The sequence below is a fragment of the Zootoca vivipara genome, chromosome 11, assembly GCF_965207765.1.
Source record: "Zootoca vivipara chromosome 11, rZooViv2.hap1.1, whole genome shotgun sequence".
Lineage (NCBI taxonomy): Eukaryota > Metazoa > Chordata > Lepidosauria > Squamata > Lacertidae > Zootoca > Zootoca vivipara.
Window position 1 is genome coordinate 13,623,921 of NC_142594.1, and position 6,623 is coordinate 13,630,543.

General features: G+C 46.6%; 1 pseudogene; it reads right to left on the reverse strand.

Moving 5' to 3' along the window:
• Window positions 1-3,837: 3,837 nt before the first annotated feature.
• On the reverse strand, window positions 3,838-6,389 carry LOC148684209 (RELT-like protein 1 pseudogene; annotated as a pseudogene).
• Window positions 6,390-6,623: the final 234 nt, after the last annotated feature.

Consider the following 6,623-nt stretch of genomic DNA (forward strand, 5'->3'; position numbering starts at 1 on the left):
ATGGCAAATAAGCAGATTCTGGGAGGAGATTCCAGCTGCTTTGCTCCTTTCGGTATTTTTTTATGCTGCTCTGCAGAGAGTTCAGCCAAGGTTTGACTCTCAGCATGTCACCCTAACCTGGGCTCATGGTTTAGCTTTTTCCAGACTAACCATGTGCTGCAACCAAGGTTTGCCCTATGGTTTATAGCTCATGGTTTCTCCAGGATAGGCAAAACAGATAACACATTACACCAAACCATGGCTTATCTTCCTGGTCATAGGAGAACAATGGAGAAAGAGCAAAATGGCTGTAATCTCCTCTCCAGGAGCCCACATGCTCACACATTCATGCTAAGCCATGGTTTGCTTTAGCGTGATGTGCAAAGCAGTCCACTGACCATGATCTAACTAATGTGCCATAGAAACAGTGTATGTGCCCTACAGCATGCCCCCAAGCCAGACATAGGCAAACTTGGCCCTCCAGATGGTTTGGAGTCTACAACTCCCATCATCCCTAGCTAACAGGACCAGTGGTCAGGGATGATGGGAGTTGTAGTCCCAAAACATCTGGAGGGCTGCGTCTGCCTATGCCTGCCCCAAGATGTGGAAGGGGGTCTGAAAACCACTGTTAGAAGCATTCTCTTGCCGTATATCCGTGTTGCATGGTGATCATCTATTGAAAGACAAATAACTTTATCTGTGGAATACCATTGTGCTTGAAGCAGGAAGCCAGGTTTGCACGGCACACGGCTTGCGAAAGTAAAAAATTGGTCCTTGCACCAATTTGTAGGGAACAAGCCAAAGGAATGAAGATACAATAAAAGTAATGTTTCCTAGTCTTCTAATTTGTGATTAAAATGTCCCAGGGCTTCCATAACTTCAACCTGATACTGACAGATGATTTTCCTTATGGCTCCCCTGCTGTTCCACCATAGTTTTCTGACTGTTGCTGAAACAATATTCCAGGTTTTCTGTGTTTTAGGTCTAGCTGGGTAGCCTTTTTATCTGCCATCAGCTCCAACATAGTGCTGCCCGGTGATCTGTTGCTGGACTAAAACTGTTGTGTGCTCTCTTTGCTATTATCTGTCTGCCAAACTCAGCAACTCCTCTATGGCGAGAAGCGTGCTATTCCACAGCCTCACTGCTTCTCTGGGCACAGTGCCTTCTCTGTGGATCCAGGAATTATTAACAGGAGAAATGGAGCAGCTTGCAAGGGGAGGGGACTGAAACTGCTGTTTCTCTGCATGCCTGCATGCTTCCCCATGCTTAACTTGCATATTGGAGGGGTAAGCCCCCCCCCCAAGAACACCCACATGATGAAAATAATCAGTCTGTTCAAATTTGATACTTGCACGGTGCCAGGTAACTAAATGCCACAGATCTTCTTTTCTTCTAACAGTTTCTCATCCAGCTTGGAGCGAGCGATATGCGCAAGCCTGCTTGGATATCAGACGCCTGCTTTCCGCGGAGAAATTATGCCCTGTTGTCATAGAAACAGCAACGAGCGGATCCAAGAATGTGCTATGAATGTTACACAAAGAAGGCATGAACGTTAATGTATTCGCAGGGAAAGTCGCTTCGTCTCTGTCCCGCTTAACAATTGCCTGGGGGAAATCTCTCAAATGCTATCTGGCACCAAATAGTATGGGAAACAGCCCTATTAGAAAAACCAACCAATAAACTCAAATGGACAGACACAGGGACAGATAGAAGAAGGCGCCTTCACCCCGGTGTGGTTCCCCTTGGTCACATACACAGCCCGACAAGACAACGACAAGAATCCGCCAACAGCATACGAATCAATCGGGCTAACCTGATCCAAACGTACACACACACACACCCCACTCACACACAAAAACAAATCTCACTACAGCCAACCGACCACACCTTAGGCCACCCCCAACCTCTCTCACCACCAAGGAAAGACAACATGCGAATAGTAAGAGAACCCACAGAAGTGACGCTGACACAAAACCCCACACATACACTAAGCAGAAGAATAGAAGCATTGCCACCTGACCCCCACCACACTCACCATTCCCTTCTTTTCTTCCTAACCTAACACTGTATTTAACACTAATGTCTCACAAGAAATGAAACCGATCTGTAGAAAATGCAACTTGAAAATCTTATGTGTGTTTCTCTCTCTCTCTCTCTCTCTCTCTCTCTCTCTCTCTCTCTCTCTCTCTCTCTCTCTCTCTCTCTCTCTCTCTCTGTGTGTGTGTGTGTGTGTGTGTGGAATACAGGACACGCTTCATTTCAAAATGGGCACGTGCAAATTCAACAGATGGTTTCCCGACTGGTATGCCAGACAGTTCACAGGAGAGCTTTTCTGTCGCAAGAATTAGTAGCTGGCCGCCTTAGTCGGTCGGGATGATTGCTTTATGGCTGCAGTTCCAAAGAGCGCCAACGACAGCTAATATTTAGTACCATACTGAGAATTAAACGGGCAGAATAAAGGCAGGAATAAATATGCAAATAAATCGTGATGGCAGCTCTGCATGCATGAATACTTTGGGTGGCGTATGAGTAACTTAACTTGCTGTTTCTGAGCCGCACTTCTTCACAATTCAGAATGTGGCCGTCATTCCTCACATGGGAGGAGAGCAGGGGCCCTGCGTCTAGCTGAGGAGAAAGAGGAAATACTACCCAGAACCAGCCACAGAGTAACTAGTTTCCTCCCTCAGCATGAAAAGGCATGTACAGGCAAGGGGACGGAATGTAATTTGCAAAACAGAAACTTTTTGGTGCAGGAGAGAGCCCTTTTATTCAGCAAGCTAACCTATCCAGGGCTTCACTTGGAAAGAACTGAATAGTCAACCCCAAAGCATATATACCAGGTGCACTGTCCATTTTTAAATGGCACTAAGACTTGAAAAACACCCGCCTGGGCTGCCCTTCTGCTGCCAGGCTGCCTCCCTAGGCAGGGTAGCCATGCTTCCAATTGCAGTGTTAGAAACTGAGAAATGAAAGCTAGGAGACAAATGACACCTTGAACCTAGGTTATGGGCTCAACAACGGAATGTCTAGGCGCACTTTTTAATATAACAAGAATACAAAGCTGCGGCTTCAAATAAATGAATGGAAAATCAGCTATTTCCTTGTAACCAACAGACATTTCTGTATTTTCATTAGGGTATGATCCACAGGCCTGTTTGTTTGTGTAGCGATGTACTAGTGCACATTATAAGGGGGAAATTATTGTCATGTAGCTAAGTGCCGCAGACTAGGCGTGCACTCCTGCCTGCCTATTTGCATGCGTGTTCCTTATCTGTTTGTACCTGTCTGGTGAATGCCCTCTGGCTCTGCATTGTTGCCACTTCCAGTTCTTACATCCCTTTACAGTGCATCATCTGTTTATGGGCTTCCAGGATTCACAAAGTGCTCTGGGGAATATGTGCTCTGTTCCCACATCTATTGCTCTTTCCCTCTTCAGATTAACGACGGAGGATGAGCCTGAACAAAAAAAAAGCACACAGCCCCGAGATGCTGCAAAACGGAGGAGAGGGCGATCCCGCAGTCGAGCTTTGCTGGCAGGAACGCTTCAGACATCGTGTTTCTCCATCGCTGTCTATCCATCAGTGATAATAGCCCCATTTTGTTGTGGGGAAAGGAGGAGTAACACCCTCTGAAGGGGAGAAAAGGATTTTAAATAGTGAAGGTGAAGTTTATGATGGCAGGAGATGCCATCTTCCAAATGGCCATTTGTCCAAATTGGAAGCAGCGCTGGGACGATGCACTTTGAAAGGTTCAATAACATCCAATTTAATTATCTATCTGTCTATTGGCATTTCCTCCAAGGAGCTCAAGGCAGCATACATGGACCCCCCCCCAAAAAAAAAATTCTCACAACAACTATCAGAGGTAGGTTAGGCTGAGCATTCATGACTAGTCCCAAGGCAACCCAGTAAGCTTCCTGGCTGAGTGAAGATTTGAACCTGGGTCTCCCCAGTCCTGGTCCAATACTCTAACCACACCACCACACACGGGGTCTCTCATTTCTACAGCTCCTGGCAGCAAACTAGGAAAGGATTCCTTCAGGCTTTCACAAGACTGTTGCAGAAATAGCGCTTTAGAGGGGAAATTGATTCTCAGGAGGGAAATCAGCCTTTGGGGGGGGGGTCTCCTTTCACCACAGCATCATCTCTCAAACTCTCTGCAGTTCATTTCCACGGAGCATTTCAGCCACAGCTGCATTTACGTCTGGCCACATCTATTTGTTGACAACTGGTCAATACATAGGGTTCCTAATAATAGCATCGCTTTCCCCATGCATGTTAGCAATTAGATCTTCAAGAGCTTGGCAAGGCTCCCGGATCTCAAAAGACAAGTCAGGTGGGGAAAGAAGCTCTACGCAACTCTCTGAAAAGCTCTTCTGATTGACTTATCTTCTGGATAACTGCCAAAGGACGCCTTCAAGAGGAGACGAATCCCTTCTTGGTGATATCTGTCTCACATAAACGAAGGGAGATATCATTTTAAACCATTACGTTGTAACACACTTTAAAAACAACAACCTGTAACTGTGAACAAGACAAAGCCCTCAGTGCCATTTGCCCTTTTCTCCACCATTCAGGATGCCAATTATAAGTAGGGTGGTTGTGCTCTATTGACTTTATTGTATTATGTTTTTATACGCTATAACCCACCCTGCAACCTTATATAGAAAGGTGGGCAAGAAATACAACAAATAACAATAGCAATAATAGTAAAGCATCTTGTTGTGGCGTTGTGGCTAACCACAGAGCCTAGGGCTTGCCGGTCAGAAGGTCGGCGATTCGAATTCCCGCGACGGGGTGAGCTCCTGTTGCTCGGTCCCAGCTCCTGCCAACCTAGCAGTTCGAAAGCATGTCAAAGTACAAGGAGATAAATAGTTACCGCTCCGGTGGGAAGGTAAATGGCGTTTCTGTGTGCTGTCTTAGTCATGCTGGCCAGACAAACGCTGGCTCCCTCGGCCAGCAAAGCGAGATGAGCACCGCAACCCCAGAGTTGTACACAACTGGACTTAACGGTCAGGGGTCACTTTACCTTTACCTTTCCTGTTGTTAGACATGGTCCACTCCAATGGCGTGTGGTCAGTGGACTAGTCCACTAGTCCCCTAAATGTTCTCCTGGCACCTCCTTCCCCAAGCCCAGAAAGCTTCTGCCTGGCTTAGGGAAGGAGGTGTGATGCGCCGACAGGTCCCAGAACCCTCCTGCCACCTTCTCAAAGCCCGGCAGGCTTTAGGAAGGAGGCAGGAAGGCTCCAGTAGCCTGTCAGAGGACTGGTTGTGTAGAAAAGGGGGTTTCTGTTGGTGTAAACGAAGTGCTCTTTCATCCAAAGAAACTAAACTTTATACTGCTGTCCCGGAACTTCTTGTTGCTCAGGAAAGCTAGGAGCAAACACAGGGCATGTAAACACTGCGGGAATTATTCGTTGACTTGTCGTCTCACTGGGCCCTTACCTAATAATAATAATAATAATAATAATAATAATAATAATAATAATAATAATAATAATTTATTATTTATACCCCGCCCATCTGGCTGAGTCTCCCCAGCCACTCTGGGCGGCTCCCAATCGAATATTAAAACAATACAGCATTAAATATTAAAAGCTTCCCTACAGATTTGTGTTCCACCTTTGTGACTCTAAACCTTCCAACAGACAACGCTGTAACTTCCTCTTCTTGCCTCTTTGGATTTTTTAGCTGGACTGAACAGGTGCCACCTCTTCTGATTTCAGCGGCTACAGTCACCTGTTCCGGCAGCTCCACCAACCGTATGCAGGTGGCGGCCACAGCAAGTGTGTTTCAACTGAGGACCTCCGGATGATGAAGGAGACACCGGACTTGTTGGGACTGCCTGGCATAGTCGGACTAGTAGGGCTTTCAGGATCATATAGAGTTATCTGCCACCATGGCCTTCAGAACATCAGCATTAGCTTCGTTTTTCATAATGTAGTTAACTATTTTCCCCACGGTGTCACCATTATCATTCCGCTCTACCTTTTCACTAAGCTGCTCCTCCCCTTGCTCAGATTCTGTTGTACAGCGATATCCTTTTTTCTTTAGCATATGGCAGATGAAAACCCCCAGGAGTCCCATGAGGAAGAAGACATGAATCAGAAAATATGCAATATATTCTGGGAGCTGCACATTTCTTGACGATCCACTTTCAGGTTTATTTGCAACATCATCTGCGCTATGGCTTGCCAAGGTATGAGGGCTCCCCGGGAGCTGAGCGGTTGCCCGCCTGGGTGGACGTGGCTTGGAAGAAAGCAGCCGGGTAGACGGGCGTCGCGGCCGGTCCTTGAGGAGCCATCCCTGGGCGAAGAGAGGGTCCTGGGACACTTGGACCCAATAAAGAAGGACAGAGTTGCTTCCAGTTGGGAAGTGAAAGCAAGTTTTGATCTGGCTTGATTCTAAAAGGTTGGATTACCCCACTATCAGCTTGCATCATTCTCAAACAACCTGCTGGAGTGGGAGAACATTGAGTGTTCTAGGGATGGGGAAGCGGTCCTTCATCTAGGCCCAAGGAACTACATGACCTCAGTTTCAGGTCAAGAATTACTCCCAGCTTGTCAGCTCTCTGATTTCCCTGTAATATGAGCTTCAAGTTGATTTGGTAAAAGATAGCAGCTAATGATTTATAGTGTGTTTTGA